The following is a 23,921-nucleotide window of genomic DNA, read 5'->3' as shown; positions in this document are numbered from 1 at the left end:
ATACATACAATCTTTGGCTTGGACCAATAAAATGTACTGCTTCTTTGTGTCATAGTTGAGTTTGTGAGCCAATGTTTTGTTCACTCGGATGTTTCCTTCTTGGGGTTCAATTAAAAAGATGCTGTCTTCATTTCCACTAGTGATTTTATAGGTTACTGTGTTATTTTGCAGGTCTTTATCAGTGGCTAACACCTGAATTGTAAAAAAACAAAATCAGACCCTGGAATGCAGTAATAACTAATAAGAAGGTTGGTCCCTGAAGCTTTTAACAGAAATAATGAACAAACTCAAATTAGACCCTGAAACTATATACAAGAATAATGAACACAGTTAAATTAGACCCTGTGTTGATAGTTTCATTGTTATTTTAACCTTCTGGACTTTAGCTGTACAGTAAGATAGTTTGCTATCAGTGCTCAAGATAGTAATGTGTCTGTTCTTAAACATGAATATTTCTACAAAAGAAATCAGAGTCATCAGTGTTCAAGATGGTGTTTAGTCTCTGTTTTTAAACATGAATATTTGTACAACACAAACCAGCATTTTAGTTTCTGAATGTGTGATAGCAGTTTAGTTATTTGTTTTCACTAGTTATTATACATAATTTTATCAACTAGTATTTTTGCTTGTTAATGGTTAGGTAATAAAATAAATGAAAGCTCTGAATGGCATTGACTTCTGGCTGCTTTTTATAATATATCTTTTCATTTAGCAAAAAGAATGTTTGTTACAAGTTGACATAAATTATTGTTTGACATGATGAACTGTGTAGCTGAGGTTTGCAGGTTCTTGTACAGTTACTGTCAAAAAGGAAATTTAATATAAAACAATCATTAAAATGTTCTTACTTACATGGACCAGCTATTTTGACTGTTTTCAGGAGGTGACCTCAATCATAAGAATATAGCAGTAGCAAAAACATATGTTTTGTTAGTATACATTTTCAGAAACAAACGGTAATTTTCAATATGATATACAAGTCTAAGAAGAGCACGTATATAGACTTCTATATGAATTGTGAGCTTTTAAAGTTTTAGTTGCAAACATCAGTAATCCTTGGTCACTCCAGGTAACTTCATTTTTAATGAAACTTGAAAAGTTACAATGGTAAATATTTGACAGGGCTATTTACCTTTGCTATCACACGATCTGTGTTTTCTTTTTCTATTACATATCCTTTGTATTTCTCTTCACTGAACACCGGAGGAAAGTCATTTGTTTCACGAACAAAAATATTAACTTGTACTCCTAGTGTGTTGACCTCTGGCAGTCCATTGTCAGTGGCCTGAGCAACAAAGCCATACTTTGATCTTCCTGTCAGGTTTTTCTTCACATACACTTTTCCTGTTTCTTTCTCAATACCAAAGAACTCTATAAATAAGAATACAGATATATTCTTAAAATATATCTGTATATATTTTGTATATATTTTGATTATTTATAATCTGACTTCACTGTTTCAACTACCACAGTGTAAATGTTAGCGAGAAAAGATAACACAGACTTGACTCGTAATAGGTTTCAATAAACATGCAATTTTAATTACGTGTAAGAAACTCAACTCATAATAGGTTTAAAATCTAAATAAAGATGTAATTTTAATTACCTGTAAGAAACTTGACTCATAATAAGTTTAAGATGTAAATAAAGATAAAATTTTAATTACATGTAAGAAACTCGACTCACAATAGGTTTAAGATCTAAATAAAGATACAATTTTAATTACATGTAAGAAACGTGACTTAATAGGTTTAATTAAACATGCAATTTTAATTGCATGTAAGAAACTTGACTCATATGGGTTTAAATAAACATACAACATGTATAAGACAAGGAAGTTTTAAACATATGTTTGGTAAATATGGAATAGTGTAACTTTTTCAATTGGTTTTAACATAATGTGGTATTGAAAAACAACTTTTAGTGCTTGAATTAAACTTAGCTCTCATTCAGTTGAACTCCTATGGTAAGTACTACAAACTTGCACTGACAGATCTTCTCTGTTATAATCTGAATACCTGATTTTCTTGGCTAAATTGAAAAACATTATAGGTTACCTTAGTTTAGAAACTAGTTAATTAATTAATTTGTTTTGAAAATCCTATATATAACTAGGAAGCTTACGATAACAAAACACGTGATCTGTCACCAAAGGCTATTTGAGCAGAGTCATTTTTTAAATTTAATTTGTACACTTTTAATGATGTCAGTAGATTTAGAGGATATTAAAAATAGAAATTGTCATGAACACTAATTCTGAGGTATTATAACTTTCAAATCCAAGGTTCGATTTCCAGGATGGAAACAGCCAATTGTAAACTTTTAATGTTGATACAGCCTATATAAGTCTAAATCTTTAACACTAGAAACCGGGTTTTGATATTCATTCTGGGCAGAGTATAAATAGCCCATTGTGTAACTTTGCACTTAGCTTCAAACAAACAAACATAAGTATATACAAATAGTCTCCTAAGCCTAAACTTCCTTTTGAGCAAGAGCCAATTGTATTATTGAAAACCAGTAAGTAGAAGCCTCATTCTGTATGCAAAATATTTGATTGTGAACTGTTGGTAACAAATGCAAAAGTAATACCTTTATCACCCTGCAGAATGTCATACTTGACATTGTCATGATCCTTATCCACTGCTTGGATGAGACCAACTGCTGTTCCCGTGACTGCATTCTCCTCCACCCAGAAATCATACGGTAGACCCACAAACTCTGGACTGTATTCATTTATGTTCTGAACCTTAACCACCACAGTGGCTGATCTATGGGGTAAAAACTCTTGCAATTAAAATACCAGACATGAATTTTCAACCTTATTTTGTAATGCTTCTGGATTTTCTTATGCAGAAATAAAGAAGTGGTTAATTGTGTGTTTAATTGAACAAAAAATATACCTTTGGTGTCTGGTGTCCACTGTAAACAAATATTATTTTACATACTGTTTATATTAGTGTGTAAACATTATAGGTTTGGATATGTAAATAACACAGGTTAAAATAAGTAAACATAGGTTAGGATATGTATGTAAACATTATGATTTAGAACATAAAACCATCATAGGTTATTGTATGTAAAAACCACAGGCTAGAGTATGTGAATGTCATATGTAAACACCATGTAATAGAGTATGTGAACATTATAGGTAATAATAGATAAACACCATATAATAGAGTATGTATTATAACCTATGATATGATAATAAATACCACATAATAGAGTATGTGAGCATCATAGTTTACAATATGTAAATACCATGGTTTAGAATACATCATAGGTTAGTATATAAATGTTTCCCATTAACTTAAAAATCCTTGAGTAACTACCATTTAGTCTGGTTTGAATTTTGTGCAAAGTTACATGAGGGCTATCAGCACTAGCTATTCCTAATTTAGCAGTGTAAGACTATAAGGAAGGCAACTAGTCATCACCACCCACTGCCAACTCTTGAACTACTATTTTACTGACGAAGAGTTGGATTGACCATCACATTATAACACCCCCATGGCTGAAAAGGTGAGCACATTTGTTGTGATGGGGCTTCGAACCCATGACCCTTAGATTATGAGTTGAGTGCCACACCCACCTGACTATACCAAACCTAAGTACCATTTAGTCCCTTCCTTTTTATATTGGATGTTTTATGTTTCTGTAAGTTAAAACATGCTCATGTATTCACACTATTACGTTTTTGTAATAATCACTTTTAATATATGTATAAAAATTGTAAACAATACCTCACTTGTAGCAACAATTATTTTTAATCCACCTGTAAAAACTGTGAACAATAATGCCACATTACCCAACAACATTTAATTAACCTGCAATAACTGTAAACAGTGTAAGCACTTGTAGAAACAATATTTAATCATCCTGTAAAAACTGCAGAGTCGTCACTTGTCATAACAATAATATTTAATCTAACTGTAAAGACTGTAAACAATGCCATCATTTGTTGCAACAATTAGTTTTAATATATGTGTAAAAATTGGAAACAGTCGTCACTTGTAACAACAATCAGTTTTAATTTACCGTAAAAACTGTAATGTATCATCACTTGTCGAAACAATTAGTTTTAATCTACTTGTAAAACTGTAAAAAAATGTCATAACTTGTTACAACAATCAGTTTTAACCTACCTTTAAAAAATCTAAACAATGAAATCACTTCTTGTAATAAATAGTTCTAGACTATCTGTAAAAAATATCATCTGACTACAATCTAATGTAGAGATTTTGAACCACTGATGGTTTTCATTTATTTAAGGCCTTGTGTTCTGTATAGTGCACTTGCATGATGTAATTTTTACTTGCCCTGTTCTTGAAGGGTTGCCACCATCTACCGCATATACAACAAATTCGAGTTTTTCCTGTGTTTCGTAATCCAATACAGATATAAGTCTGACTTCACCAGTAGTTGAGTTAACAAAAAAGGTTTCCTGTGAAGAAGATAGTTCTAGTATACTGCCACAATAAACCTTTACATAAATTTGGTAAAATATTTTGATTTCAGTCAAATAACATCACTCAAACACAGTTTTACTAATCCAGTTATATCATCCAAATTAAGTAAGGCAATGACATAATTTAAATAACCCAATCAGTTAAGTCACTAACATCACTGATTTAAAAACAACAGTAATGACATTTCACTTGTCACACTCTATTGTGTACTTTAACTGTTGTTGAACATTAACCAATGTATATATAATTTCAGAGCTTGGAAAGTATTAGTATAATAACATACTTCACTTCCTAACAATTTTTTTTTCGAAATATTTTAATTTTCTGCTATTTAAATAATACACTTAAAGGTATACAATTTTTTTTATTGTGTTATGTAACTCGTTTATTTGACAATAACCTTGTGTAAGGAAATCAGTGACAAATAATTAACAGACTCCTTACTTGAGAGCCGTTGATAATATAGTGTTTTATAACTCCATTTTCTCCAGAATCTATATCTTCTACTTTGTAGAATGATGGAAGTTTGGTTCCAACTTGTAGATTCTCAGGAAGTTGGAGAGAGTAGTGTTCTAGAAATAGCCAAAAGTTATATCTTAGATCAGTTAGGGTTACTTCAGTAGGCAGTTTGTGTTTACAGAGAAAACAGTATTCCCAGGAAGATGGAGAGAGTAGTGTTCCAAAAACAGCCAAAGCTGTAGTCATAGTTCAGTTAGGGTTACTTCTGTAGGCAGTATGTGTTTTCAGAGAAGTATTCCAGGAAGTTAGAGAGAGTAATGTTCTAGAAATAACCAAAACTTTGGCCTTAGAACAGTTAGGGTTAGGCACCACAAGTGTTTACAGCATTCGAGTTTCTACAGTAACACATCAAAAGTTGAAGAATGTTTAAATTCATGATGACAATAAACCCACTTGAAGTAAAAAGGTTGAAACGTTGTTCTCTACTTTATTTTAATTAAAGTTTTAATACCAATACCAGCTGTCTTTGATAATACAATATTTAAATTGTTCATGAAATCGAGTTTTAACTTTAGAAAAACAACAATAAAATGTGTCTTCATGAAGTGCAGTTTTCACTGAACAATAAAAGTGATTAAATTAAAACTTAGCAAAGTTTAAAACTTCCTAATAATAATAAAAACAGTATTAACATAACTTGCAAAATAATTCATAATGCTGCAATTTATATTTAAAAATGGCTGTTATGGGTTGAAAAAACCTTTTATGTAGAGGAGCAAACTTTTCTTAACCCATACCAGCCATGTTTAAATATATATTTTTCTCTACAAGTGGGTTTTCTCATCATCACGGACTCATGCTACAATTTATTTATGGCCTGTGTGAGATGAATTAATTTAAATTAGTCGAAAACATATCAAATAACACATATTGCACATGCACTATTATTGTATATCTTTTATTTATACTATACAAACTGTGAATTTTGTTTACATGTTTTCCTGTTATTGTTTGGCCAAATGTTTTGATAACAAGACTTTTCTGGAATTTTTATCACAGATATTATATGTTGAAAGATCTATTTATAATACATTTATTTTTATATGAATTAGATTTTATTTTTTGACAGTTGCTACTCCTAAACAAACTTTATGTTTTACTTAGTTCCCATTTACCTATTTTGTAGTTATTATATTTTTTTAAATAATTATTCAAAATTTGGTTAGGTACTGTGTAGGCAGTTCAAACAGAGAAATATTGAAATTTTTGTATTGTATCTCAAATCTGAATCATTTCTTACCTTCAGTAAACTTTGGAAAGTTGTCGTTTACATCAACAATTTCAATTCGAACTGGCACCGAACTGTTAAATGAGTTGATGGACAAGTTGTCTCGAGCAAATATCTGTAGAGTTGAGAAGAAAAATGGAGTATATCAGTTGGTCATTGTGATACATTTTCAGCAATCTAGATTAAAATAATGAAAAAATGCATACTAGTAAAACACGGCATTACTCATACAGGGATGTGCAAATGGGGGGGAACCAGTGGCACAAGACATTTAGGTCTTTCACTGTTAAATTAGGGACGACTAGTGCAGATAACTCTCGTGTAGTTTCGCATATAATTAAGAAAAAATCAGCAATCAATCAATAATGATTTATTTTTCAAAGAAATTGGGCTTGGAATAGAGCTTAACATGCTCCAACTAAAGCCAAGGGTTCGTGGTTTGCAATCTGTTATCACAAAAGCACACTTCAAAGTTTGAAACAAATAGTGAGTTATAACAGTGACTTTCAAATTGCATAATATACGAGAAAAGAATAGCTCAAGAGTTGACTGTTGTTATTGCTGACTAACCGTCTTCTCTTAAGTCCAAATGGCTATGCACAAAAACTCTTCGGTAGCTGTGCTTGAAATATTGACATAAAATTCACTGAAAATAAGTTTTAAGATACAAGAAATACAATAAAGCAACTTTTGTTTTTATAACGTACTCAGCCTATGTGCAATATTTGTTTGTTCTTCATCGACTTTAAAAGATACACTATTGATATAAAACATTTGTCACAAACAAATCAAACTTTCTTCCTATAACAAATTTTTATCACATCCATTAGAAAATTACAGAATTTATAAGTTTTTCCAAACCATGGTAACAATCATCTTATTTTCAGATAAATATTGCGTGGCTAAAATTAGCCATCTAGTGATGGATAATTTTGTCAAAGTGTCTGTCCAGTGTTAGATAATTTTGTTAAAGTGCCCATCCAATGTTAGATAATTTTATAAAAGTAGCCATCCAGTGGCAGATAATACTGCCAAAATAACCATCTAGTTCTGAATAATTTTGTCAAATTGCCTGTCCAGTGCTACATAATTTTGTCAGAGTGCCTGTCCAGTGGTAGGAAATGTTGTCAAAATGCCAATTCAGTGGTGGATGATCTTTTCATGACTACATGAAATATTTTTGTAATACTCTTTACTGTAAAGTAACAAATGCTGAACACTCTTGAGAAAAGTGTCTCCAACATATAACAAAGATTGTACGTCTACTAAAATAATCCTGCTATACCAAATATCGTTTGTATGAACTTATTACCTGAAATATTCCAGTGTTAGAATTTTGAAGAAAGAGAAAGTTGCAATGTTCATACTAGTTAACTGACAAACTGTTATGGTATAACAACATTGGTTTGATGTCTCATATTGTTTGTGGAATCATGATCTAATCACAAAGATTAGTCTTATGGTAAAAGAATATAACATTATTAAACACAAACTTTCAAATTAAACAGTCGTTGATTGGCAGGTGGATCAGCATCTAGTGCGTCCATGAGAATTATCATCCCTGTGTTTGGATTAACCCAGAAGTGGTCATTTTCATTCCCTTCTCCAATCCAATAAGTGATGTCCTGGTCTTGAGGGGATCGTCCAAAATTGGTGGCATTCACAAATCCAATGGATTCTGCCCTGGGGGTGTTCTCCAAAATTCCATACTGATAAGAAGGTTGACTGAAAACAACTGCCCCATCATTGATATCCTGAGGAAACAAGTAAAATGTTAAGTAATTAGGTCAGTGCATAAAACATGGAAACCTCCACTTCAATTTTTTATTTTTTTTTCATTCCAAAATCTTGTGACTAAGTAAATATTTTTTGTTTAATTTGTTTTAATTTTTTGTTGGTTTTAATTCACAAACTGCTTTGTAATGTCAGTTGAGATTCAACACTACACACTTGATCATCTACACTCCAACAGAATAGTATAGAGTGACTGAACAACTAGAAGAAAGAGGAAGAAAGATAAGTTATGATGATAAGCCTGGAGGTGATGATGGTCCCCATCAGGGTCTTAAAATATTGTTACAGTTTGTGAAATACCTTCTTACCTGTACTCTCACCACAAGCTGAACTACAGGGTTGGCAAGGCTTGCAGCAGCAGGTCCTTGGAATGGTTTGGCATTTCTTGCAACAATTTCCAACTTGTATTCTGACTGGTCTTCATAATTTAGTTTGTCTGCTGTGTACACTATACCACTGTCTTCATCAATCTCAAATGCATTGTTTTCATTGCCTCCTATTATGTTGTATTTCATTTCTGCATTTTCTCCAGAATCCTTGTCATCAGCCTGTGATAAAGAAACACTTTGAACTGTTCTTGTGTACTGTTAGTTCACGATCTCTTTAGTAACACCAGAGCATACATAACATAATTTCAGTTTTTATTAATATCTGTGGTCATCATTATAACAACATAATACCAGTTTTTATTCTAATAACACCATAATACCAGTAGTCATAATAATAATACCACACCTCTGATGTTTTCCACAATAACACCATCGTACTAGTGTTTACAACAATACCACCACAACTGCCAGTATTTACTACAATACCACCATCTCACCATCTCATTCACTTGTATTAAGCCAAACTAACAGCTGTTGTGTTTAAGTAATACCAGTGATAAAATCAGTGTTTTTACTCTAGGATGTTTAGTTTTCAACTTCCAGCAGGCCAGCTAATTCTTTATGATTAAATGTAGGAAAAATTTTTATCAGTTTTAAATATAAGAATGTTTTTATCAAGGTTAAGTAAAGGTATATTTTTATCAGAATTAAGTAAATTTTGTTTTATTAGTTTAAGTAAAGGTATGTTTTTTGTATTAGGGTTAAGAAAAGGTATGATTTTATCAGTTAAGTAAACTTTTGTTATTAGGGTTAAATAAAAATACGTTTGCATCAAGGTTAAGTAAAAGTTTATTTTTATCAGCATTAAATACAGAAACGTTTTTTCAGAGTTAAAGTTTATTTTTATCAAGGTTAAATAAAGATATGTTTCACCCTAATATATTATTTAAAACTAGACTGCTTATGATTGCTTCACATCCTCTCTCTACCCTCTCTATAAAAGTTCCTACTTACCATAATCTCAAACACTTTGTAAGGTGGTTCTCTTTCTTCGGGAACGTTCACAACATAGTTGTTGCTTTCAAAAGTTGGTGGGTTGTCATTAATGTCTTCTACATAGACTATCACGGTTGATGTCCCACTCAACTGAGGTACGCCTCCATCAAATGCAACGACTAAAAACTCTAGCTTTGTCTCTGCCTCTCTGTCAAGGCTCCGTTGGGTGAAGATGTTTCCTCTTTGGTCGATATGGAAAACTTTGCTAGCCCTACTCCCAAGGATGCTGTACCGAACTGCAGCATTTTTACCAGAGTCGCTGTCAATAGCCTGTGAGGTGAAATGATGAATTTCAATGAGATGTGAAACTACTGAACTAGTGAAACATGAACTAAAGCATGTAGAGGAAAGATTATATATGTTATTGAAATATATAAACATGTAAAGGGACATTGTGTATATTATTGAACTATAAAGGGAATATCATGCATGTTACTAAAATATTTTCTCACTTGATAAATTTGACATTTTATAGAATCTCCACTCAATTGACATTCTAAAGTTAAAATTGAAAAAGAAATGTTCTCAAGAGGTACAAAAAACAAAAAACAACAGCTGTTAAATGAAAGCTTTTGGAACATTCATAGGCAATTATACCTATTAACAGCGGTAGAATGACCTATACAAAAGATTAAGTGAAACAGCCCTAAATAAATAACACAATTCCATGCTTTAAAATAATCAAAGTGAAAAATTTCCACAATAATAAAATGGTTTAATATTATTTAAGGAAAAATAAGAATAACATCTGACAGCTACTAGAGTGTTTAAACATAAGTTGACATCTAGGTTTATAATTCAATCTACATGAATAGTTGACAAAAATTACCAGAACACTTCCAACTGTTATGTTTTGTCGAATTTCTTCCACAACAGAGAAGTTGTAATAGTTGTGAGTGAAAATTGGCTGTCTATCATTGATATCAACCACCTTTACTGACAAGGGTGTTGCGGCCGTCTGGAATATTAAATAACACAAGCATGAGGTGAATATTAAACAACACAAGCATGGTGTAAATAAGGTGTGGCCATTGTCTAGAATGTTAGCAGTAAAACCATGTTTAAAATACATACACTGTCATTAAGTGTGCAAAGATACCAAGAAGATTGGGAACTCAGATTTGATCCAATCAGTTAACAGTCATACAAACAGAAGTAAATGACTGCAGTAATGGCACAAAAAATTGTTTTAATATTTTGTTTCACCAGTTAACCTGCAGTTCTGATATTTTGTTTCACGAGTTAACATGCAGTTCTGATACTGTGTTTTGCTAGTTAACATGCAGTTCTGATATTTTGTTTCACTGGTTAACATGCAGTTCTGATACTACATTTCACTAGTTAACATGCAGTTTTGATATTTTGTTTCACTAGTTAACATGCAGATCTGATATTTTGTTTCACTAGTTAACATGCAGATCTGATATTTTGTTTCACTAGTTAACATGCAGTTCTAATATTTTGTTTCAGTAATTAACTTGCAGTACTGATACTGCATTTCACTAGTTAACATGTTAACATGTCGTTCTGATATTTTGTTTCACCAGTTAACATGCAGTTCTGATACTGTGTTTCACAAGTTAACATGCAGTTCTGATACTGTGTTGCACTAGTTAACATGTAGTTCTGATATTTTGTTTCACCAGTTAACATGTAGTTCTGATATTTTATTTCATCAGTTAACATGCAGTTCTGATATTTTGTTTCACAAGTTAACATGCAGTTCTGATACTGCATTTCACTAGTTAACATGCAGTTCTGATACTGTGTTTTGCTGGTTTACATGCAGTTCTGATATTGTGGTTCACTAATTAACATGTAGTTCTGATATTTTGTTTCACTAATTATCATACAGTTCTGGTACATTGTTTCACCAGTTAACATGTAGTTCTGATATTGTGTTTCACTAGTTATCATGTAGTTCTGATACTGCATTTCACTAGTTAACATGCAGTTCTGATACTGTGTTTTGCTGGTTTACATGCAGTTCTGATATTGTGGTTCACTAATTAACATGTAATTCTAATATTTTGTTTTACTAGTTAACATTTTGAGTATGTCAAAACATGCTGTGGTGACTTACGTTGAGGCCGTCAGAAACCTGAACTAGAAGATCATAGGATTGTCGCTGTTCGTAATCCAGGACAGCTGCCGTTATCACTCTTCCACTGAAATCAAAATACTTTCTTAGAGTTCATGTTCTAATTCATATTGTAAGGTAAAGACTCTCTAATCTAGCACTGTTTATATTGTAAAGAAACATCTCTTTAATCATACATTGTTTATATGTAATGAAATACCACATTAACCATTCACTGTTTATATTGTAAAACAATTAAGAACTCTTCTATGAGCCATTGTGATGCAGCTAAATAATTCGTACTACTCACACGTAATGTGCTGTGGTTAGAAAGTTTGTAATGTTCACAGACACTGATATGAGAAAGACTGAAAATAACTTACTTTCTTGCATCGATAAGGAACTTTTGTTCGTCATTTCCCCTGATAATAGAAAATGTCAGAACTGTGTCTACATCTGGGTCTTTGGCCTGTAAACAAGTATTAAACTATCGTTAATAATTCTGTTTTATTATTTGGATTAAGAAATATTTTCTTGAATTTTTCAGTTTTATTTCAAGGTGTTTAGTTTCATTCTCTCGATTTTGTGTGTTTTTAACTTAAGTCATAATTTTGTAGATAATTTACATTGTGTTTGTTGTTCACAAGCTTGAGTTCAGTATTAGTCATTTATAACTACAGATCTAATAATATTTGTTTACTTTTAAGGAGCTGGTATTGTTTTGTCAACACCTACCAATAAGTCAACAGTATGTCTGCAGATCTGCAATGCTAAACCCAGGTTTCGATACAAGTGGGGGCACACGACAGATAGTTTATTGTGTAGTTACACCAACCAACCAACCAATGAAACAAGTAAGGATGTATTATTGTTTGTTTACGAATAATGGTTCAGTATTGTTATGCGTCAGTAATGTTTTGTTTCAGTATGTTGTTTACAAGTACGTGTTTATTATTGTTTGTTTACGAATAATGGTTCAGTGTTGTTCATACGTCAATAATACTTTTGGTTTTGGTTTGGTGTTTTATGGCACAAAGCAACTAGGCTATCTGCGCAAAACATCCAGTAAGAAGTTAAAATTAAAATAAATTTAGTAAAATTCATAAAAGGAAATTAACACAGAACAGAACAAAGTTTAAAAAACACATAACTAGCGTTAAAACCGATGTTTACATCTAGTCTACAGCAATAAGAGAAAAACTACAGTTATACAAGTTGAAAAGGTCTTTCCGTAGCATAACTGTAATTATCATAACTCACCAGGAAGACTAACAGATAAGTTCAAAAACCACCATTAGTCACCTGAAGTTGATCTTTCTGTTCCTGGTTTTGAGTTATTTGACGTCACAGTCATTTTCTAATATTTCAAATCGAACAAGATGTACTTTGATTCTTAAAAGGGAATCACATTTAAAAACTTAAATAACATTAAAAGATGAATGGCCTATAAAAAACTAAAAACGTTTTTAAGGTGGGCAGTTCACTAATGCCAATAACACTGTCTAACGTTATGGATAAACCTTGGGATAGAACATGTTTAAAATGGTGTCGTCGCTGAGAGTCATAATGACAGCAAGACAATAAAATATAGCTTTTTGTAACCTGAGTGTTACACAGAGAACACATCGGTGCATCAGTTCCAGATAAAAGAAAACGATGAGTTAAAAAAGCTATGACCAATGTGTAGTCCAGTTAGAACAACTTCCTCTTTCCGATCCTAACAGTAACAAGACGGCCAAAGTCCAACAGAGGGTATTATTTGGAAAGTTTGTTTTCACGTTGCTCATTCCAAGTCGACTGCCAACTAACACAGAGCTGAGCCTTGAATACAAGATCATAGTCCATGTATGGAACAGGTACAGCAGTGATAGTGGTAGAGCAGATAGATTTAGCTGCAGTATCGGCTTGTTACCGCAAATACCAACATGGCTCAGTATCCAGGAAAATTGGATAGAAGTAGATGTTAAAGAGAAATGGGTCAGTTGGTTTTGAATATCAACGAGAACAGGGTGTGAACAGCCAGTAGAGAACTAGGCTAGTCAGTATAAATAGTACAATTTAAGTATTGCTTAGCTTCTATGTGATTCAGGGCAAAAAAAATGGCATACAGTTCAGCAGTGAATACAGAAGCTGTAGAGGGGATTCTGTTCACAACCATTGAACCACAACAAATCATGGCTGAGCCCACAGAATCGCCTGATTTCAAACCATCTGTATAAACAGTAATGGAAGGATGGTTCAAAAGATGTTCAGCAAATAAAAGACAGTATTTCAAATCAGGGGTGTCTACTTTTCTCAGATGATTTAAAGAAAGGTCACATTTGGGGACTGTAATAAGCCATGGTTGGATGGGTTGACCAGTGGATACAGCAATGTTATCCAAGAACAGAGCCAATTCATCCAACTGCACTTAGATATGAAGGCTAAAAGGAGCAATGGCAGATCGTCTGTTCTGAAAACGTATGGCCCACCGAGGAAGGAAAACACAACCCCAGGTGGGATGCTTTGGTATGGTACGAAGTTTCAAAGCATATAATAAAGACAGCTGCAAATGGCAGAAGTACAAAGAAGATTCATGAGATTCTGTGTATTAGCCCTGAACTGGGGAAGTGCAGAAAGCCCTGGTGCAAAGCCAAAGTCCTTGATGATGAATGAGGTCCAGCATCTTTTAGGCTGAGGTCCTGGCAGAGACATAGACCAGTGATCCATAGTTCAGTTTGGATCAAATAAGAGTACGATATATCTTTAACATAAGACATCCATCCGTTCCCCAACTGGTGGTAGAGAGGACACGGAGGATGTTCAGTGCTCTTGTAAATTTGACCCGTAGCTGCTTGATGTGTGGTATAAAGGTCAGCTTATGATCAAAGATAAGCTCTAAGAACTTTGTCTCAGGAACCACAGATAGCGCAACTTCACCGATACGGAGTTTAGGATCAGGGTGAATACCCCATTGGCATCAAAAGTGCATGCAAATGGTTTTAGAGAGAGAGAAGTTAAAGCCGTTTGCTGTGGTCCACTTCAGTAAATGACTGAGGGCAATCTGTAGCTGCCACTCAATATACCTCATATTTGATGACTGGCATGAGATGTGAAAGTTCAACATAGAACACATTTGCAACAGTAAGAGGGAGTTGTTCAGTGATGGCATTAATCTTTATACTGAAAAGTGTCACACTCAAAACACAGCCATGAGGGACTCCATGTCTCTGTAGAAAAGAAAGGGAAAGTGTCGGACCCACACGAACTCGAAATCTCCTGTCCATTAAAAAATGTTTAATAAAAATGGACAAATGGCCATGCAACTCATATAAATGGAGGTCTTGCAAAATACCATACCTCCATGTTGTATCATAAGCCTTCTCAATGTCAAAGAATATTAATACAAGATGTTGTTTGGGAAAGGCTTCTCTGATTGACGTTTCAAGTCGAATCAGGTGGTCTATGGTAGAGCATTGTCGTCAGAACCCACACTGGGTGGGCAAGAGAAAGTTGTTTGATTTGAGGAACCAACCAAGATGAGCATTAACCATCCTCTGTAAGGTCTTACACAGACAGTTTATCAAAACAAATGGATGGTAGTTTAAAGGAATCTTGGGATCCTTTCTAGGTTTAGAGAAAGATAGAACAATAACCTGGCACCAGGAATCAGGAAAAACATTCTCATGCCAGATCTGGCTAAAAACAATCAGAAGAATAGCAATAGAAGTAGGAAATAGATGGTGCATCATTCCATAGTGTACATCATCAGCTTCAACTGAGGTACTGCCAGACTGATGAAGGGCAAGTTTGAGTTCTATCAGTATATAGGGATGATTATAGTCATAGTTGGTTGGTTGGTTGATTTAGTGTTTTATGGCACAAATCAACTAGGCTATCTGCGCCAAACGTCCGGTAAAAAGTAAAAATAAATTAAATCTGGTAAAATACATAAAAGGAAATGAAGGTAAAACAAAACAGCATTGAAAAACAAAAAAAGCATAAAACCAATGTTGACACCTAGTTTACAATGTTAAGAGAGAAAGCAGAGTAAGAGAAGTTGTAAAGGACTTTCTGTAGCATAATGGTAATAATCATAACCCGCCAGGAAGACTAACAGGTAAGTACAAGAACCACTGTCAGTCACCTGAAGTTGGCCTTTCCAGTCCTGGTTCCGGGTTATGTGTCATTATGGCCAGTACCTAAAGGTAAAGTAATAAAAGTGTTAAAAGACATGCAGCGAAATTGTAATAACAACTCGCCAGGACGACTAATGGGTAGTTCAAATGGACAGTTCAAACAGCAGTGTTAGTCACCTGAAGTTGGCCTTTCCAGTCCTGGTGTCGAGTTATTTAATGTTCTGGCCATTTTCCCATTTCAAATTGAACTAGAGAGATTGAGACTCTTAAAAGGGAACCACAATTAAAAAGGTGTAATGAATAAATATCAAACACTTAAATGATTTTAAGAAGATTAACAGCTTTTAAAAAACTAAAAACTTTATCAAGGTGGACAGTGTCACCACACCAATAACACTGTCTAATGTTATGGATAAACTTTGGGACCAATGGTGCTATCATTGAGAGTCGTACCGATGGCAAGAGAGTAAAATGTGGTTTACAGTGATTTGAGGGTTACACAAACTACACACTGGTGCAACAGTTCCAGATAAAGGAAAACGATGAGTCAAAAAACTGTGACCAATGCATAGTCTAGTTAGAACAACTTCCTCCCCCCAAACCTTACAAAAGCTAGATGGCCAAAGCCAAATATAGGGTTTTATTTGGAAAAGCTTGTTGTTGTGTTGTTCACTCCAAGTGGACTGCCAGCTGACATGGAGCCGAGCCTTGAATATAGGACCATAGTCCAGGTACAGAATAGGTACAGTGGTGATAGTGTCAGAGCAGATAGATTTAGCTGCCGTGTCTGCAAGCTCGTTCCAGCGAATACCAACGTGACTTGGTATCTAGAAAAACTGGATAGAAGTAGATGTTAATGAGAAATGGGCCAGTTGGTTTTGAATATCAGCGAGAACAGAGTGTGAGCCAACGTGAAGCAATTCCAGGGCCAGTAGAGAACAAAGCAAGTCAGTATAAATAGTGCAGTTGAGTACTGCTTAGCTTCAATATGATCCAGGGCAAAAGATATGGCGTACTTTTCAGCAGTAAACACAGAAGCTGTAGAGGGGATTCTGCATGCAACCACCAAACTGCAAAAAAACATGGCAGAGCCCATAAAATTACCTGATTTGGAACCATCTGTATAAATTGGAATGGAAAGATTGTTCGAAAGATGTTCAGTAAATAAAAGGCAGTACTTCCAATCGGGAGTATCTGCCTTTCTCAGATGACTTAAAGAAAGGTCACATTTGGGGACTGTAATAAGCCATGGTTGGATGGGCTGACCAGTGTTTTTCTGCAATGTTATCCAAGAACAGACACAATTCATCCAATTGCATCTGGATGCGAAGGCCAAAAGAAGCAATGGCAGATCGTCTGTTATGAAAAAGTATGGCCCACTGAGGAAGGAAAACACATCCCCAGGTGGGATGCTTTGGTAAGGAACGAAGTTTCGAAGAATATAGTAAAGACAGTTGCAAACAACGAATATGCAGAGAAGGTTCATGTGATTCTACGTATAAGCTTTGAACTGGGGAGGGGAGGAAAGCTCCAGTTCAGAGTCGAAGTCCTTGATAATGAATGGGAACCAGCATCTTTAAGGCCGAGGGTCAGGCAGAGCTATAGAACATTGATCCATAGTCAAGTTCCGATCGAATAAGAGCACAGCATATTTTTAACATAGAACATCGAACTGCTCCCTGACTGGTGGTAGAAAGAACATGGAGGATGTTCAGTGCTCTTGCGCATTTGACCCGTAGCTGCTATAAGTGTGGTATAAAGGTCAGCTTACAGTCAAAGATAAGCCCCAAGAACTTGGTCTCAGGGACCACTGGCAGCGAAACTTCACTGATACGGAGTTCAGGATCAGAGTGAATATCCCGTTGGCAGCAAAAGTGCATGCAAACAGTTTTAGAGAGAGAGATATTAAAGCTGTTCACTGTAGTCCACTTCAGTACACGATTGAGAGCAGTCTGTAGTTGATGCTCAATATATCTGATGTTTGACGACTGACACGAGATGAGAAAGTCATCAACATAGAGCCCGTTTGCAACAGTGAGAGGGAGTGGTTCAGTGACTGCATTTATCTTTATACTTAAAAGTGTGACACTTAAAACACAGCCCTGAGGGACGCCAAGTTCCTGTAGACAAGAACGGGAAAGTATCAAACCCACACGAACTTGGAATCTCCTGTCCATTAAAATTTTTTTAATAAACATGGGTAAATAGCCACGTAACCCATATAAATGGAGGTCTCGCAAAATGCCATACCTCCATGTTGTGTCATAAACCTTCTCAATGTCAAAGAATATTGATACAATATGTTGTCGTTGGAGAAAGGCTTCTCTGGTTGATGTTTGAAGTTGAATTAGGTGGTCCATGGTGCAATGCTGTCGTCGGAACCCACACTGAGTGGGCGAGAGGAGGTTGTTTGATTTGAGGAACCAAACAAGACGAGCATTAACCATACTCTCTGAGGTCTTACAGAAAGAGCTTGTCACAGCAATTGGACAGTAGTTTGAAGGAATCTTCGGATCTATCCCAGACTTAGAGAAAGGTAAGATAATAGCCTGGCGCATGGCATTGGGAAAAACATTCTCCTGATGGTTAAAAACAATCAGAAGAGTATCAAGAGAAGCAGAAGAAAGATAGCATGTCATAGTGTACATCATCAGATCCAACAGATGTACTGCCAGACTGATGAAGGGCCATTTTCAGTTCCATCCGTGTAAAGAGACGATTATAGTCAAAGAGACAGTCAGTTTGAAAGGAAAGAGGTAAACACTCTGCCCGAGTCTTAATGGCCAAGAAGGTGGAGGAACAAGCAGAAGTGCTAGATACCCAGCAAAAGCTTTCACCCAGAGTATCGGCGATGCTCTGGACATCAGCTACCTCAAGACCACCGGAGAGTAAGGTCGAGAGGGGGACAGAATTGTAGTGCCCACTGACCTTTCCAATCCTGTCCCATATGACCTTGGGACTGCTAGTAAAAGATATACTAGTTGTGAACGTAATCCAAGATTCTCTCTGGATTTGATGTCTTACCCACTTAGCATGTGCTCGGGCCCACTGGAAAGTAATGAAGCGGTTTGAAAGTGTGGGATATTTACAGAAAGCATCCCAGGCTCGTTTTTGAGCCTTCTGTGCCATATGGCAGGCAGAATTCCACCACGGACGAGAATATCATGGAAAACGTGTCGGGGTTTTAGGAATACACTGAGTAGCTGCTTGAATAATACAGTCAGTTACCTCTGCCACACAGTCGTCTATTGATGGTTGACTCATGATGGCAGGATCAAGTTCTGCGAGAGCAGTGAAAGTGAACCAGTCTGCCTGATTCAGCTTCCACTGGGGCACGCGGGTAGGGTGGCATCGACCACAGCCAGTCTCAAAAGTATGGGAAAATTATCACTGCCTCGTGGATTATTGTCAACCCTCCATGAAAAATGGGAGAATAATGAAGGGGAGCAAACCGAGAGATCAATAGCGGTGAAGGACTGACTAGGTGCGTGAAAATAAGTAGAAGAACCAGTATTGAAAAGAGAAAGATTGTGATAAGAGAGCATATGATCTACAGAGCGACCCCTCCTATCAATAACAGCACTTCCCCAGAGGGGATGATGCCCATTAAAGTCCCCAAGGATTAAAAAGGGAGATGGCAACTGTTAAGTAAGAGCATCAAGCTCTTATTGATCATATGTCTCTCCAGGTGACAGGTAGAAAGAACAAACAGTGATGGTATGACCCGAGGAAACACGAATGGCTCCGGCCTCCAAGGGTGTGTTGAGTGGCAAAGACAGGGTGGGCACATACTGATCAACCAACAGTGCCACCCCTCCATGTATTCGTCCATCACACAGCCTATTTCCGTACAGAGAAAACTGCCGAAAGGTGACTGTATTGGCAGGTTTTAGAAATGTTTCTTGTAAGGAAAGACATACAGGATGGTAGGAAGCAATCAGTGTATTGATGTCATCCAGATTAGAACGTAAACCTCAACAGTTTCATTGTATCAAGGTGGCCATTTTTATGACGGGTAGGTGAAGTGGCTGGAGAACCCTTCTGTTTACGACCACGTCTTTTTCCCTTACTGTCCTTATTTGGAGGAGGTCTATCGACCTCCATGGATCCTGCCCTGGGTCGTTTGGGCAGGTCTTTGTTGTTGGAAGTGGATTACAGTGACTGAGAATGTGAACAAATGATTGTTTTGCATCTTGGGGTGGGAGAAAAAGATGTATCTGAAGAAATACCTGTACCTGGAACCAAAGGATGTGGATCTTGGGGTTTGTTGGAATGTATGGGAGGAACAGATATGGGCGTATAAGTTGATTCATCAACCTTTTTAACCATGGAGGTCAAAAGGCTTTTCATTTGTTTTGAAAACAATTCTTTTGGAGGCACAGAGAGATATGTCTGCACTCCCACTGTAGTTGTGGAACGAAGTGCAGCAGCATACGTCCAAGATGAAGTGGCAGACAGCAATTTCCAAGCCTCAGGATAAGTAATGTTATGAGTCATTTTCAAACCTCTTTTTCCTCCAACCATTTAGGGCAAAAACAAAAGTAGGAAGGGTGAGAATCATTGCAGTTGACACAATGTGGGTCCATTTCACACTGATAAGCATCGTGGTCCTTGCCACCACAACGAGCACATGTCAGGGAACCACGACATGACGTCTTTGAGTGGCTGAACCTCTGACATTGGAAACATCGGAGAGGGTTTAGAATGTATGGCCGTACCCTGCAATTTAGATAACCTGCCTTGATGGTGGTAGGTGCACGTGGTGATGCAAATGTCAAAACGAGGATATTTGTCGGTAGTGTAACTCCATCTTTGCGAGTGAAGATGCGCCTTACTGCAGAAACTCTTTGAGTAGAAAAACCAGCGAGAATCTCCGACTCACGGATGTTCTTCAAATCCCTCTCAACAATAACCCCTCGCGATGAATTCAAGGTAGCATGAGGTACCTCAATAAGTACATCCCCAATTGCCTTTGAATTCAAGAAGTGTTCACTGTGTTTGGATGTTGATGTTTCAACCAATATGACTCCAGATTGAAGCTTCTTTGCTGACTTTGGAGAGCCAGCAAGTACCTCTAGTCCCTTCTGAATAAAAACGGGGGACATTTGCCCTAAAGGTTTCTCTGAAAGAGAATGTAATATAAAAAAAATGGGGTACAGGTGTTACAGATGCTGAAGATTTCTGCAAAGAGTCTTCAAGATGCGGTCGTTTACCTATTGACTGTAATTTCACTATTTTATTTAAATTTTTGTAGGAATCTCCATAGGAAAAAATGAAAATTTTGGTACCCACTGACCCCACCCACAATAGAGCCCTACGAGGGGACGCATTACAATGTCATGCAAGGACATTGTAGCAATACCAGGGTTTTGTGAGCACTATACCCAAACACCAGCATCAGACACAATGTCCACAACACCCGTTGAGAACTTCTAACACTGGTACTTCCTTGACTCTAGCCCAAGTGGTCCAACTGATTGGCCCAAGAGGGGCCACTCAAAGGCTGCCCGTCTACAGGAATTCAAGGCCAAAGTGGTGTGTTAGGGTTGGACCCCTCAACCACCAGGATCCTCTCCTTCTTTTCACGCGTTGCCATGCACGGCAAACACGTGGGTGGATGTTGAGATCCCAGAGGAGGTAACCAGAAAGAACAGAACCTAACCTGGGAGATCCCCTCACCACGTACAGGAATCCACACTGAGGGAGGTATAGTCATAGAGACATTCAGCTCGAAAGGAAAGAGGTGATAGCTCTGCCCGAGTCTTAATGGGCAAGAAGGTGGAGGAACAAGCAGAAGTGCTAGATATTCGGAAAAAGCTTTCATCTAAAGTATCAGTGAAGCTCCAGGTATCAGCTACTTCCTGGCCATCAGAAAGCAAGATCAAGAGGGGAACAAAATTATACTGCCCACTGACCTTTCGAATCTTGTCTCATATGACTTTGGAACTGGTGGTAGAAGATATGCTGGTTGTGAACTTAATCCAAAATTCCTTCTGGCTTTGACGTCTTACCCACTAAGTATGTGCATGGGCCTGCTGGAAAGTGATGTGGTGCAAGAGTGTGGGATACCTACAAAAAGTATCCCAAGCCCATTTCTGAGTCTTCCGTGCCATGTGGCAGGAAGGATTCCACCATGGACGAGAATATCGTGATAAACATATCGAGGTTTTAGGAATACACTGGGTAGCTGCCTGCATAATACAGTCAGTTACTGCTGCCACACAGCCATCTATTGATGACTTACAGACAATGGCAGGATCAAGTTCTGCAAGAGCAGTGAAAGAGGGCTAGTTTGCTTGATCCAGCTTCCACCAGGGCACGCAGGTCGGGTGGCATCGACCACAGCCAGTGTTCCTCAAAGATATAGGAAAATGAGTACTGCCTCATGGATTATTATCAACCCTCCATGAAAAGTGGAAGAATAGTGGAGGGGAGCAAACTGAGAGATCAATAGCAGTAAAAAACTGACTAGGTGCATGAAAAGAAGTATAAGAGCCACTCCTGGAAAGAGAAAGGTTGCGATTACAAAGCATATGCTCTATGGAGTGACCCCTCCCACTAATATCAGCACTTCCCCAGAGGGGATTATGTTCATTAAAATCTCCCAGGATTAAAAATAGAGATGGTAACTGTTCAATGAGGGCATCAAGGTCTTTCTATAACACAGGTAGAGATAACAAATAATGATGATACAACCCAAGGAAACAAGGATGGCTAGGGCCTCCAAGGGTGTGTCGAGTGGCAAAGACAGGGTGGGCACAAGCTGATCAACCAACAGTGCCACCCCTCCATGTACTCGACCATCACACAACCTGTCATTTCCGTACAAAGAAAACCGCCAAAAGCTGACTGTATCAGCAGGTTTCAGAAATGTTTCCTGTAAGGAAAGACATACAGGATGGTAAAAAGCAATCAGTGCTTTGATGTCATCCAGAATATAGAATGTAAACCTCGACAGTTCCATTGTATCAAGGTGGCCATTTTTATTTATGTGTAGGCGAATGGGGTGGAGAGCCCTTCTGTTTACGACCACGTCTTTTTTCTTTACTGTCTTTATTCGAGGAAGGTCTATCGACCTCCATGGACCCTGTCCTGGGTCGATTGAGCAGGTCTTTGCTGTTGGAAGAGGTATTCCAGCGATTGAGAACGTGAACGAATGATCATTTTGCATCTTGGGGTGAAAGAAGATGTACCCGAAACTAAAAAAAATGGATCTTGGAATTTGCTGGAATGGACGTTAGGGACAGAGATGGGTGTTGAAGTTGATTCATCAATTTTTTTAACCATGGAGGTCAAAAGAATTTTCATTTGGTTTGAGAACGATTCTTTTGGAGGCACAAAGAGATCCATCTGCACTCCCACAAAAGTAGTGGAATGAAGTGCAGTAGCATATGTCCGAGATGAGGTGGTGGACTGCAATTTTCGAGCTTCAGGGTAAGTAATGTTTTGAATCATTTTCAAACACTGCACCTCTTTTTCTTCCAACCATTTAGAGCAAGAACGAAAGTAGAACGGGTGAGAGCCATTGCAATTAATGCAATGAGGGTCCGTTTCACACTCATTGGCATCATGGTCCTTGCCACTGCAACGATCACACGTCAAAGAACCACGACATGACGTCTTTAAGTGACCGAACCACTGACACTGGAAGCATCTGAGAGTGTTTGGAATGTATAGCTGTATCCTGCAATGAGGATAACCTGCTACCATCAAGGCAAAGATGGAGATACGCCTCACTGCAGAAACTCCTCGGGTGGAGAAACCATCGAGAATCTCCGACTTAAGCATGTTCCTCAAATCCCTCTCAACAATAGCGCCTCGTGATGAATTCAAAGTAGCATGAGGTGTAGCCTCAATAGGTATATCCCCAATTGCCTTTGAATGCAAGAGGAGTTCACTGAGTTGAGATGTGGATGTTTCTCCCAATATGTCACCAGATCAAAGTTTCTTTACTAACTTTGGAGAGCCAGCAAGTCCCTCTAGTCCCTTGAGAATTAAAAAGGGAGTCATCTGCCCTAAGGGTTTGTCTGAAAGAGAATGTAATATAAGAAAATGAGGTACAACAGGTGTTACAGAAATTAAAGATTGCTGTTCAGAATCTTCAAGACGTTATAGTTTATCTATGGACTGTTTTGCACTATTTTACTTAAGTTTTTTATTTGGAGGATCCATAATAAAAAAGAAATATTTTGGTGTCCACTGACCCCAACCACCATGGAACCCTACGAGGGGACGCACTACAATGCCAAACAAGGGTATTGCAGCAATGCTAGGGTTTCGTGAGCACTATGCCCAAACACCAGCATCAGATACAATGTCCACAACACC

At 36.8% G+C, this 23,921-nt stretch overlaps 1 pseudogene across 1 annotated transcript in view; it reads right to left on the bottom strand.

Annotated features, from left to right (window-relative positions):
* Positions 1–23,921, bottom strand: part of LOC143238134 (protocadherin Fat 4-like) — a 144,943-nt pseudogene that overhangs the window by 45,603 nt on the left and 75,419 nt on the right. Inside the window, exons 17-28 of the transcript XR_013020423.1 lie at positions 11,859–11,944; positions 11,479–11,563; positions 10,225–10,353; positions 9,354–9,665; positions 8,319–8,558; positions 7,710–7,970; positions 6,229–6,331; positions 4,914–5,041; positions 4,320–4,444; positions 2,593–2,771; positions 1,133–1,371; positions 9–192 (exon numbers count right to left, since the gene is read on the bottom strand). The product of XR_013020423.1 is annotated as a protocadherin Fat 4-like (transcript). The remainder of the gene's footprint in view (positions 1–8; positions 193–1,132; positions 1,372–2,592; positions 2,772–4,319; positions 4,445–4,913; positions 5,042–6,228; positions 6,332–7,709; positions 7,971–8,318; positions 8,559–9,353; positions 9,666–10,224; positions 10,354–11,478; positions 11,564–11,858; positions 11,945–23,921) is intronic.

The sequence above is a fragment of the Tachypleus tridentatus genome, chromosome 13 (assembly GCF_004210375.1).
Source record: "Tachypleus tridentatus isolate NWPU-2018 chromosome 13, ASM421037v1, whole genome shotgun sequence".
Classification (NCBI taxonomy): Eukaryota; Metazoa; Arthropoda; class Merostomata; order Xiphosura; family Limulidae; genus Tachypleus; species Tachypleus tridentatus.
This window is presented reverse-complemented; position numbering and strand designations above follow the sequence as displayed.